We start from the raw sequence: 13,204 nt of genomic DNA, 5'->3' as shown, positions 1-13,204 counted from the left end.
GAGCATATACCACAGGGCACATACGGTACAAGCTCACGTTAGGGTCCTAGTGGGGCCTGGAGCGTATACCACAGGGCACATACGGTACAAGCTCACGTTAGGGTCCTAGTGGGGCCTGGAGCGTATACCACAGGGCACATACGGTACAAGCTCACGTTAGTGTCCTAGTGGGGCCTGGAGCATATACCACAGGGCACATACGGTACAAGCTCACGTTAGGGTCCTAGTGGGGCCTGGAGCATATACCACAGGGCACATATGGTACAAGCTCACATTCAGGCGAATTCTGTGGCCATTTAGAGGTCAGCCTAAATGTGAGAGGAAATTGGAGTATCCAGAGGAAACCCATATAACATGTAAACTCCACACGCAATCAGCAGCATGTCAGATAAACAGGCTGTTTAAAGCATGAAAATCTCCGAAGGTCCATGGAGTTTGTGGCTGACACTGCATTGCTCTGTTTTTTTCCTTTTTTTTAGTTTTTAATTTAATATTTTTATAAAATCATCTAATACAGGATTTGCTGATGTACAAAAAGAGTAGAACTGGGCAGCTTATGTAAGATTAGTAAGATAACGATAACAGATTTGTACAGTACATGAAGTTCCTAAGTGTTCACTTTGCTGCATAGGTCAGATTTCGGTCATTGGCTTCCAAAAGCAAAAATCAATAGTGAACAGTGTCTGTTTCCTCTCTCATTTTTGTGCATGTAATTTGATTAATCCAGCTTCAGCCTCTTGCCCAAAGGGGACCATTTCCACCAAAGGGAGAAACCAACACAGGCCTGCACAACAATTACCAGTGATATTTTGGAGTTTGAGAGTGTCCCTCTATCAGTGCCTACTGTTCTGCCCGCACTGGGTAACATTTCACTTGCTCAAGAATCAGTTGCAACAGTGGTACCTGGAAATAAATTGCAAAGATATCTTAAATGGATATGCTCTTAGGGTAAGGCGAGCATCATCTGCCTTGTAACATTCATTTTCACAAACACCCCTATTCAGAATGCACGCATGCACTTACGCAGTATGTTTCTTATGCTCAAAATGATAGTGCTCAGTTTCAATCAGTGTTTGTGTCTCATATATTTTGCTGCTTAAAAGTCCTGTATAACTAATGAGGAGGAAACAGAGAGATGGGCAGCTGGGGTTAGAATGAATATGTGGTGCTTTATGATCAATTATGTTGAGGAGAGTGGATGACAAGGTGCTGTGCAATGTCCTACTGTAGTCAGAGGATCATGGAACTGGAAGGAAAAAAATGAAGGAGTATTGCTTAAACTGTATTCTGTATCCTGTTTAACATATTGATTTATGTAGTACTAAGGTATTAAATTAGACTGAATGAAATTTACCATCTTAAACATTACTCTGTATTGTATTAATTCACCGCAGTGCACTGGTATCTCATCCAGGGTTTACTGCAGCCCAGTGCCCTCTGCTGCCTGGGACATGCTCCAGGGCCCCCTGCAACCCTGACTAGGATGGGCAGTTAGAAGATGGATGACTGTATTAATTCAGGACTCTTCCTGCTCACAAAGTACCACTTGCTGTTTATATGTGATGCATGAATTCCATCAAAGCTAGAAACTTTTCAGTCTCTCAGACCATAAGGTTATAATACACTTCACTCTTACTGTCCTTGGCATGTTTCATTGTTCTCTCTTTAGAATCACAGTGTGATACTATGATGTTTAAATCCATTTGCCTTATTACTCTTGATTTTTAGAAAATATCATCACACGACATTATACATAAATAGTTAGCATGTCAAAACAAAACTGGCTTTCACTGCTGTCACACGTGTACTCTCGTCTGTCAAATGTATTTGTATCTTCTAAGTGAGCATTTGAGCATTTGCGATGTCATATTAGTAAAGCACGCACAGTTTTTATAAAATTATTTTTATGTCATTTTGTATTTGGTAAACTGCATTGTTATTGCCCCCCCCCGATTTCCCCGAGTCCAGCCTTTATTTATGGCCCCAGCTATCGTATTTGAACACATGTGAGTCACTGGCACTGCACACAGACCTTCTCTCCTGCCTCTGATGATTATCACCCCAGAGAAGATTAAGAAAAGGAAGAATTCTCCATTTCACTGGCAGGCTGCTGCACATCTCTTTTTAACTAGCCTAAATTTTGGCAAGGACATATATCACATTCTGTAATATGTATTGCTGCTTGCAAACAAAACAGGTGAGGATAACAGAACAGACTGTCTGATGAAAGCAGCTTCTCAGTCTTTTTCTTTTGAGTGAGAACAAAATGAGGGAAGTGAAGTTCAGTTGTCGTCGGCCTGTTGAATTCCTTTGTGTCCTTAGCAGAATGGATGGGCAGTATTTAAGCTTAATTGCTATTTTCCTGTTATCTCAGTGGGTTACTTTTAAATTAGCAATCGAGTGGGAACAAGAAAAAAACAGGATTTAAGCAGAATGACCCCTGGGTTGTTTCAGGATGGGATCGACCTTGTCTTGCTCAGAGCACAGCCTAGCTTTAGGTGACATTATAGAAGACTTAAAGCCTCTGCCTATTCTATAGCTGATGGCCGTTACCTCCCCGATTGCATTATTTATGCTGATGATGGTAACTTGTGCCTTTCCTGTAGACAGTCTGTGGCCATTTGATGAAGGACAAATGGCCAGATCTGTTGATCTGTGGCATGGTGAGAGTATGTATTTGAAAGATTATATTCCGCTGTATGCGCAGGAAGGAGGGTATGGCTTGATTACGCTGGAAAGGTGCACATTAAACTTGGCACCTGTGCTGCCCTCAGCGGCCCTGTAACTTCTCTCAGGGCTTCCACCTGTACAAAAGGTGAGCTCTGATCGTGCATGTTGTTTTTTTTTAAATAAATAATATCCTTGTTCTTATACAAAATTCTCGTGCTGCATTTTATTACTAGCAAATAGACAAAAATTATGTGAAAGCTCTGATAAGGAAAAGGTGTCCTTTTATAGAAAAGTTATTTATTGCATGTCCTATTTTCTCAAAACTTGCAATGATATCACTTATTAATACTCTGATCTCTCTTATTCCATTCACGTTTCATGCCTGTCTCTCCTTCACACATTGATAACACTATTTGGCTTTCACTATAAGATGCCCTCACGGTGTATTAGACTTTTGCATTTGCCAGTAGTTGAAGCTGTCCGCTCCATTCAGTTTTGCTGAAAGGTATTCTCACTGCCGGGTGGTCTAAGCTCTCCAGGTATAGGCCGCAAGTCTCACAAAAACACAATTGAGGATTCAGGAGGATTTGCATTTCTTTAGTTTCCCAGAACCTTACTGCAGTTCCAGTGTTTAACTTTATAGTCAGGACAGAGAGTTGGAAAGTCCACACAGTTGCTATTTGGAAGAGAAGCGTTAGAATATAACCTTTGTTTTCAGCCCCCAATTCCTCCATCACTGGCCCTCACCTCTATTTACATAACGACGCATTAACACCCCCACCCCCACATGGGCACTGTTACATTACAATAGCTGGGGCTCACTTGTGGTGGCATTTATACTGGAGTTTGCACTTGATCACTATTCAACCACTCTTTGCGGTTCCTCAAAGAGCTCTAGATACCTCTTACATATGCATCATATCCATAGTCTGATTTGGTGGTTAGATCTTAGCAGCGATATAAACCCCATGCCTGTTCTGCTCCTGCATCTGACTGCAGGAAAAATGTGAGAATTCTAGGGCTGCAGCATCCCAGTTGCATGTGTGTATTTGATATGGAGTGTGTACATTTTGTTTCTTGGTGTGTCATTATATCTGCAGTATTGCATTTCTCAGATGTCTGAAATCCTTCATTTGATCTTAACAGGATGTCTTTGTAGATACAAGGATAGATCAATATTGAACTTCAGTATTGCTGGTTTTAGAGAAATTTCACTTTAGCAGTTGTGTATATTTAGCATTTGGTAAAATGATCATACAGTTGGAATTAGTTATCCGGTTAAAGTCAACTATGGTTGTTCATAGTTTTTTGTTAATCACTTCTGGAAACCAGTTATAGTTTTTAACATCTAAATTCAGTGTCAAAATGCAGTAAAGTGAAGCGAGTCATGAAATGTCTTGTGTAGTTACTGCCTTTATTTCTTGGAGGTAAATGTTCACATCACTCTGTGTTTAGACGGTAACATGCAAGTAGGAATCACATCATGTGCATTTCTACTCCTCTGATAAAAACGACTTTCATTTATTGGTTTGAGGGCGTCGCTGATGTGCCGTGGTAAGATGGGGAAGAAAAAACACACTTCAGGAAGACTTCAAACTTCTAAACTGGATAGCAAAAGCTGCTTTCATATTATTAATAATAATATTTATAACAACAATAAATCATTTGATATAAATTATTATACATAATTAAATTGTTTAATAAAATTATTATTATTGTTGTTATTTATTGTTTTATTTTCTGATTCTGCTGTCCTATATTATTTGATGGTGTAGCGGGTTTGGGAAAAAGATATTACCACTGAAACAATGAATACACACACACACACACACACACACATCCACACACACACACACACATCCACACCAGGAAGGCATACTATTGGTTTCTGTCAAATTCATTCATTTTGAAATTCTTTTCACATTATCTTTTCATTTTTGATTTCCAGTGTTAGTGATACATATAACATCTACATGCAGTGTTTTGTATCATATAAGACAATATTGATGTAGGTCTGACAGACAGGATTCATTTTTTTTAAATAGACAACGTAAACTTACAGTGTTGATACAGTGCACTGCTGTGCGTAAATATACAGTGTTTTGTAAATGCACAATATTTCATATATTCTTAAAGATGATTCTTATATACAGTACACCTGTGGTGCCACTCAGACACATCACCAGTGATGTATCCTGGGATCATTGGGTGTTTCGGGTCTCACAACGTCATACACCCTCGCCCAGGCGACCCGGCCAGGGTTGATCAGGCCCTGGCTTCTGTCTGAGCAGCCTGTATAGTCCATGGATCACCCTGCTTGATCCACAGCCACCTTGACGCCCTTTCGACAGCGTCTGTGATGTTCTTGACGCCCTTTCCACAGCGTCTGTGATGTTCTTGACGCCCTTTCCACAGCGTCTGTGATGTTCTTGACGCCCTTTCCACAGCGTCTGTGATGTTCTTGACGCCCTTTCCACAGCGTCTGTGATGTTCTTGACGGCTCTCCTCATCTGCAGTCCCTTCACCCTGAGCATCTTAAGACCCCTTATGAGTGACGAATCCTCTACACCCAACCTCTATGGGGTAACACAAGATCCTCCACCCCCTGCTTCAGCATTCGCCTGCCATCTCCCCATACTTGGCCCTCTTCCTCTCACAGGCCTCCTTCATCCGGTCTTCCCAGGACACAGTCAGTTCCAGCAGGAGTACTTGCCTAGTTGTTTCCGACACCAGGACAATATCTGGCCTGGTCTTTTCTTAATCTAACTTTATTGTAAGACTACAGTACAGTCTATAATGCTGTAGATATAGATAATGGTTTAATTGATGTTATTGATAAAGATTCCAATCAACAGCAGGCTATTAATAGTTGCGTTTTTTTGTTTAAAAGTTATACACTGGTTATATAAGTTATATGGTTATACGAGTTATAACCATTTTTGTCATCTTAAGATGGTATAGGAATAATATATGCATACCAAAATCCTAGAGGCTAGTAAAAGTGGTACAAACAAAAGTTGGTTGTGTTCTAGACTAGGGTAGAAAATAGAATAATTGGTCAGTGATACTTTATTTGAGAACAAATTTTGGGGTCCAGTGCTCCTGGAGCAGTTGGAATTGGAACGTACGACCTTCTGAGACAGACCCCCCCCACAAAAAAAAAGTATGGTGGAGGAGGGAGGGTTTAGATCTCTGTCAGGAATGATGGATGACGAAGTGCTCATCAATATTGATCAAGGCCTTTAACCTCAGCTACTCTAGGGACTAACCCAGCTCTCTGATCTGAACTTTGAACAAATAACAAACAAGCAAATAAGTGTTAATTCAACACGAAGTAGTCACACTTGCATTTTATTAAATACGTTCTTTAACAGTAATATACATGCAGAAAACAGTGCAATGGAATGAAACACATTCAATGAATAGGCTTAAAATGTGATATCTTCTATTTTTGTGAGTAAATACAATCTAACCACAAGGTGACATTAACAAAACCAGTTAATGGAGGCATCACTGGCATAGACCTGGCACAAATACACAAGTGGCAAAGAAGACATGTTTATCATCTGTGAGTAATCTTTTAGTCTTGGATGACAGCTGGATTTCTCGCTATAACAATCCCAGATGTGAGGTAGAAGCCTGCGATTTGCGGCACATGTCCCAGTGTCCCAAGGCTCTGTTTCAGTCCGTGACACCATGGACACTTGCTGTACCAGAGGACACCAGCTTTGGACGCTTATGGCATCGCCACATAAATACCCCCCCTTGATTTTAATGAAACGTTTAACCTCTTTTTGCGGTTGGAACAGTGGCTAACAATCTAAGGAATTTATTTATTTATATAGTTTTCAGAAAGAGCTGAAGGAAGCTTAATCATTTCAGGGGAACTGGCTGAATGTTACTCTATTTATTCAGTGCTGCGCAGAGCTAATTAAATTAGCTGTGGCTTAAACACCAGGGACTGGAGCCAAATCCAAGACACTGTGTATATAATGATTCTGATCAATCTCGGTTGTATCAGTTGCACTATAACGGGGGAGGGGGGCGTATTTAGACATATGATGTGTTTTCTTCACAGCAGTGGGACCCGAGTGTAGTCTGTGCTACCCTACGACTCCCTGGCAGAGGAATGGGAAAAGAATGCACACCGGATTACCTTTCCTCTTGTAAAATCTGATTCCCAGAACTGTTTCTTTCAACTTTCGTTGGTCATGTACTGTAAGTAACGGATGGGGCACAATCCCGAAAGCTAGCTCCCTGAGACGTTTAGTAATATAACCCCATTTCCAAAAAAGTTGGGACACTGTGTAAAATTTAAATAAAAACAGAATGCAATGATTTGCAAATCATATAAATACATATTTAACTGCGAATAGAACCAAGACACCATATCAAATGTTGAAATGTTATTGTTTTATGAGAAATATCTGCTCAATTTGATGCCAGCAACACATTCAAAAAATTGGGCCAGGGGCAACAAAAAACTGGGAAAGTCGTCTAATGCTAAAACAAAACACCTGGATGAATATCTTGCAACTAATTAGGTTAATTGGCAACAGGTCAGTAAAATGACTGGGTATAAAAAGAGCCTCCCAGAGAGGCAGAGTCTCTGTGCAGTGAAGATGGTGACAGGTTCACCACTCTGTGCAGTGAAGATGGAGAGAGGTTCACCACTCTGTGCAGTGAAGATGGTGAGAGGTTCACCACTCTGTGCAGTGAAGATGGTGAGAGGTTCACCACTCTGTGCAGTGAAGATGGTGAGAGGTTCACCACTCTGTGCAGTGAAGATGGTGAGAGGTTCACCTCTCTGTGAAAGACTGCGTGGGCAAATAGTGCAACAATTTATGTTCCTCAACGTAATATTGCAAAGAATTTAGGAATTGCATCTTTGACGGTACATAATGTCATTAAAAGATTTAGAGAATCCAGGGAAATCTTTGTATGCAAAGGACAAGGCATAAAGCCAATACTGGATAGCCGTGATCTTCGGGTCCTCAGGCGGCACTGCATTAAAAACAAACACAATTCTATAGTGTAAATCACTGCATATATAGGCTCAGGAACACTTCTGAAAACTGTTGTCTGTGAACACAGTTTGTCGCTGCATCCACAAATGCAGGATGAAACTCTACCATGCAAATAAACCATGTGATGCCATCCAGATAACATCATTTTCAAAGAAGGCCTTGTATATTTCAGCATGACAAAACCAAACTACATTCTGCATGTGTTTCAGCTGCATGGCTCCATAGTAGAAGAGTTTGGGTGTTAGACTGGCCTGCCTGCAGTCCAGACCTGTCACACACTGAGAACGTTTAGTGCATCATGAAATAAAAAATACTACAAATGAAACCTTGAACTGTAGATGCAGTTGAAATCCTATATCAGGCAAGAATGGAACAACATTGCACTTTCAGCAACTAAGACCAGGTTCATGCTAATCATTGTTGTTTAATTGATTGTGCCAGTTCAGAGTCTTTCCAGAGTCTTTTAATATTCACATACTTAAATATTCCCTATAACATATATGAGCTTGCCTCATTTCCTGTACATTCCTTTTCTGAATTAAGGGAAATTATTTTTTTTTCTGCTACATTGTTGGGTAGTTCTTCCTCTTCTAGGGTTGCACACACACACACGCCATAAATTTCATCATGGATATATGTTACAGGTCAGACATGCCGTAGAAGCGGTGAGGTGAAACTGCTCTTATACCCAGAGCCTTAATCTCCCCCATCGTTTACTCCGCAACAAGGCTCTGCCTCTTAATCTCTCATTGTGAGGGATCTCTGTTAGAACAAAAGTACATTCATTTGGTAAATGTAGAATGCTTTTTATTCTCTTTAAAATGAGATTCATAAAAAACATGTGATGCTCTGACCTTGACCAAAATATGCAATTAGAAGATGGATGGATGTTTTATGGACATATATTGACTCACTGGTGGCATAGTTAAGGGAATAAGTTAAAGTATTTCCAAGTCAGGGTCTGAGACACTGCTTCTGTACCAGATTGAATCCTGGAATTATCAGGTCATATGTCAGAGAAGTTCTGAAAATTTCCAGTAGTCAGAGAGATTCTCCAAAATTTGACATTTATATAAATAGAGTTAAATTCAGCATAATCAGAAATATGAGGATCCTTGCGAGGTTTGTTCCCCAACTTCATGCTGTTTCTGTCTACTACGACAAACTGCTATGGGATGTGATGGAAGAAGCCATCCAACCTTTTGATTTGATGAATGGATTTTCCCCAGTGAGTAAAGTGTCTGGCGTAGCAGACATGTCTGAGTCATGGCGGCTAAGCTCCACCTATAATTGTTGTAAACCCCAATGATGCCGGGTGATGACATATGGGTATCATTTAATAAAAGACTCCTTTCATTGCAAAAAAAAGCCAGAATAACTATTGCCGTCATTCCAGCTTCTTGTACATATGAAGTGCAATTCCCTAACCCTGTCCTGAGCCAAAATTTAATCTGAATGTCAATGTATGTCACAAACTACAGAGTCAGGATGGTGGGACCCTTAATTATAATAAAGCACATCGCAGTTCTAATACTAAGGCCAGTGTTTCATGCTCAAGAGTCTATTCAGTACACCACTAGTTGTGTTTGTGCCAAATGGGAAAATGTAACCACGAACAAACTTCTGATAGATTGGTCTCCAGAAGACTTCAGATGACACAAAAGCTGCTTGAAATCAAATTCAACCGTTTTCCCACGTCACTGCAATGGATGTGCGTGAGCAGCAAAGATTTACGGTCTTATTAATTGCATTAGGTAGGTAAATGAGGAGGAACTATTGGCCAGGAAACAGACAAGGATCAATTCTGCATTTCATTTCCTGATTGTGAGAAAGCTTTGTGGGGGGGTGTTGACGGTTAAGAGCATGATATTCAACTGAATGACTCGAATCACTGTCTCTGATGACGATTCGTCAGACGTTCTAAGCTTCCTTGCAGTTGCTAATTTACTTATGTGGTCGGATGCCAATTAAATTTAAAAAATGTGATCCAGACTGACTGTCAGACATGACACATCGTATTTTAATGATAATGGCGGAAGTAGATAAAGTTACAAAATTTCATACATACATTAAAACAAAAATACATAATGATTGTTGAATACCTGGTGCCTTGGGAAAAATAAGCTCAAATTTACTTTAATGTAATGAGCTGTTAATTGGCTTAACTTTGGTAAGAGTGCATCATTAATTCATCAGTGAATTTTGTTGATGACTGACATAACCTGCCAAACGTAGGATACAACATTGGATATAAAAATTCTGCATTCACAGATCTGGTGGCAGGAATTTGAACCCACAAGCCCTGGAAGTTTGAGGCACCGGTGCTCAGCATTGTCATTGTCACCCCCTTGCGACAATAAGCATGCATCCTTCTCATTACTGCATCTTCATTGCAGTGTTGTGGTGCCGCCGCAGAATGCCTCAGGAAGCACGGAGCACCTTCCAGGGGGCGGGTATCCTATTTGGTATGCAGGCCTCCTATTTGGTATGCAGGCCTCCTATTTGGTATGCAGGCCTCCTATTTGGTATGTAGGCCTCCTATTTGGTATGCAGGCCTCCTATTTGGTATGCAGGCCTCCTATTTGGTATGTAGGCCTCCTATTTGGTATGCAGGCCTCCTATTTGGTATGTAGGCCTCCTATTTGGTATGCAGGCCATCACAGGGCACATAAATACGCAAACAACCACACACTTAGACATGTGTCGAGCCGCAATTTAGAGATTTCGATTTACCAAATTGCATATCTTTGAATTGCGAGAGGAAACCAGAGGACTCCAAGGAAATCTGTGCCACAGGGAAAATGTGAACGGCACTGAGCCGCTATGTGAACTGTTTGTCAGAATACCAAGAATACAACAACAATTATTGCATTTCCTTATTTAAAAAAGATAAACTGGTTATATTTTAGACCTTATTATTTGTGTAGACTTTTAATCTTCACAATATGATGTTCTTAAAAATGTTATAAACTATAAAAATACTTTACTGTATAACAACCCTTTGGGGTTCCCGTATTGGGCACTACATTTCACATCACTCAATGAAAAAAGACTAAATCACAAAACATAGCAAATATTTTTTTTCTGTAAACTGTGTAAAAACATTCCTGCTGCCTTCCTGAGGCCAACCATATTTTATGTGTAGAATAGTAGATCATGTGTAGATGTATGATTTACAAAATTACTTTTGTTTTCTATTTCAGGTGTTGAAATGTTTCTAACCATTTTTCTCATAGCATGAGCTGACCATAATGTATTGCGTCTTCTTCCAGGCAACGCAACCTGTGACCTTCATATAAGTTGTTATGGAAAATGCGGTAGGTTCATCTATCAGAAGCTTGAGTAAATTGGTGACTCTCTGTATGTATTTATTTCTAAATCTGAACCTTTATCTTAGTGGTAGATGTCACTAAAGGATTTCCTTGCTAATGTGTTATCTCCTTAATGTATGACTCATATGAGAATGTGTGGGAAATTCTGAAATGTATATATAACAAAACAGGAGCATATGGAGGAGTGTAAGGAGACAGCTGGAAGCTGAATGTATGTGGAGGAGAGTAAGGAGGCAGCTGGAAGTTGAATGTATGTAGAGGAGAGTAAGGAGGCAGCTGGAAGCTGAATGTATGTAGAGGAGAGTAAGGAGGCAGCTGGAAGCTGAATGTATGTAGAGGAGAGTAAGGAGGCAGCTGGAAGCTGAATGTATGTGGAGTGTAAGGAGGCAGCTGGAAGCTGAATGTATGTGGAGTGTATTTTTATTTTATTTTATTTAACCTTTAATTAACCAGGTTTGTCCCATTGAGATCACAGATCTCTTTTGCAAGGGAGACCTGGCCAAGGTGGCAGCAACACAGTGACAATGCAGAGTCTTACAAAGTAATACAAGAAAGAAAAGAAAACATAGTTAGAATTTACAATTACATATAGATAACCTCGATTCCAGAGTCTTTAGAAGAGTTTTAAATTCCTTGAGGGGTATTAAATTGTGCAAACGGAGTTCAACTTGAAGTCTGTTCCATGAGTAAGGTGCTGAGAACCTGAAGGCTTTCTTTCCTAGTTCGGTTCTTACTTTAGGAACAACCAGATTTAAGAAGTCCATCGAGCGAAGGTTATGACGTCCTTGCTTCCAGGATAGGAGTGAGGATAAGTAAGAAGGAAATTTACCTCTGATGGTTTTATAGATGAACATATACCAGTGAGTGAGGCGACGAGCTTGTAAAGAAGACCAATTTACTTTGACATAAAGCACACTGATGAGTTAGAGAACCGCTGTTTGAAATAAACCTCAGTGCTCCATGATAAACGCTATCTAACATGTGAAGACAATGAGCAGATGCATGCATGTATATTACATCACCGTAATCGATGATAGGTAAAAAAGTTGATTGAACTAGTTTTAGTTTTACATGGGAAGAAAAGCATGATTTGTTTCTGAAATAGAATCCTAAAAGGGATTTCAGCTTTTTTGTTAAGTATTTAAAATGTTCCTTATAAGACAGATGGTCGTCAATTAAAAGTCCTAGGTATTTGAAATTTGACATCAATTGTATTTGGTGACCATCCCTTGTTAAAATTTTTCCAGATAATGTTAGTCTGTCTATTTTTGAGGTGGTGAAGAACATAAGTTTTCTTTTGTCCGCATTTAAACTGAGTTGTAAGTGACAAAGTTGTTCTTGTACTTTGTCAAAAGCAACTTGAAGGTATTCAAAAGCCTTTGCGGGAGTAGGTGCAGAGCAGTAGATCACGGTGTCATCAGCATAAAGGTGAAAAGTTGAATTTGGAATATTCCGACCCAGGTTATTTATATATATGCTGAACAATAATGGGGCTAGAATTGAACCTTGTGGGACCCCTTTATGAATATGGAGTAACTCTGAGGTAGAGCCTTCTGCTTGAATTGCCTGGGTTCTTCCTGTGAGGTAGTTTGCAAACCATTCAACTGTTTGTTTAGAGAAACCGATATCTATAAGGCGATTAATCAAAATTTTATGAGCAACAGTGTCAAAGGCTTTGGATAAATCTAAAAACAAAGATAGGCAACATTGTTTGTCATCAAGGGCTTTTATGATGTCGTTTGTGACCTTCATCACAGCAGTGGTAGTGCTAAGTGTAAGGAGGCAGCTGGAAGCTGAACATATGTGGAGTGTAAGGAGGCAGCTGGAAGCTGAATGTATGTGGAGTGTAAGGAGGCAGCTGGAAGCTGAATGTATGTGGAGTGTAAGGAGGCAGCTGGAAGCTGAATGTATGTAGAGGAGAGTAAGGAGGCAGCTGGAAGCTGGATGTATATAGAGGAATGTCATGAGGCAGCTGGACAGTTTCCATTAAAGTTTGCTCTCAGTGATCTGCAAAGTTTAATTTCTCTAATGCTCTTCCTGCTTTGGCACTTTGCTGCAGACTTTGCATTGGAATTGCTGAATAGCTTTAGTGAGTCATGCTGTGGGCAAGAGATGAAGGAAATCAGCCCTCAATATTGCACTTTTGCAATATTAAAGTTTGCATGGGATGCAGTT

General features: G+C 40.0%; 1 protein-coding gene across 1 annotated transcript in view; it reads left to right on the top strand.

Moving 5' to 3' along the window:
* The window catches only part of pappab (pregnancy-associated plasma protein A, pappalysin 1b), a 142,025-nt gene that overhangs the window by 9,035 nt on the left and 119,786 nt on the right, over positions 1-13,204 (top strand). Inside the window, exon 2 of the mRNA XM_072703524.1 lies at positions 10,970-11,014. The gene's annotated coding sequence lies outside the window, so the exon portion shown is untranslated. The remainder of the gene's footprint in view (positions 1-10,969; positions 11,015-13,204) is intronic.

This window comes from Paramormyrops kingsleyae, chromosome 2 (genome assembly GCF_048594095.1).
Source record: "Paramormyrops kingsleyae isolate MSU_618 chromosome 2, PKINGS_0.4, whole genome shotgun sequence".
Classification (NCBI taxonomy): Eukaryota; Metazoa; Chordata; class Actinopteri; order Osteoglossiformes; family Mormyridae; genus Paramormyrops; species Paramormyrops kingsleyae.
The sequence above is the reverse complement of the archived record's forward strand: the minus strand, read 5'-3'. Positions and strand labels throughout refer to the sequence as shown.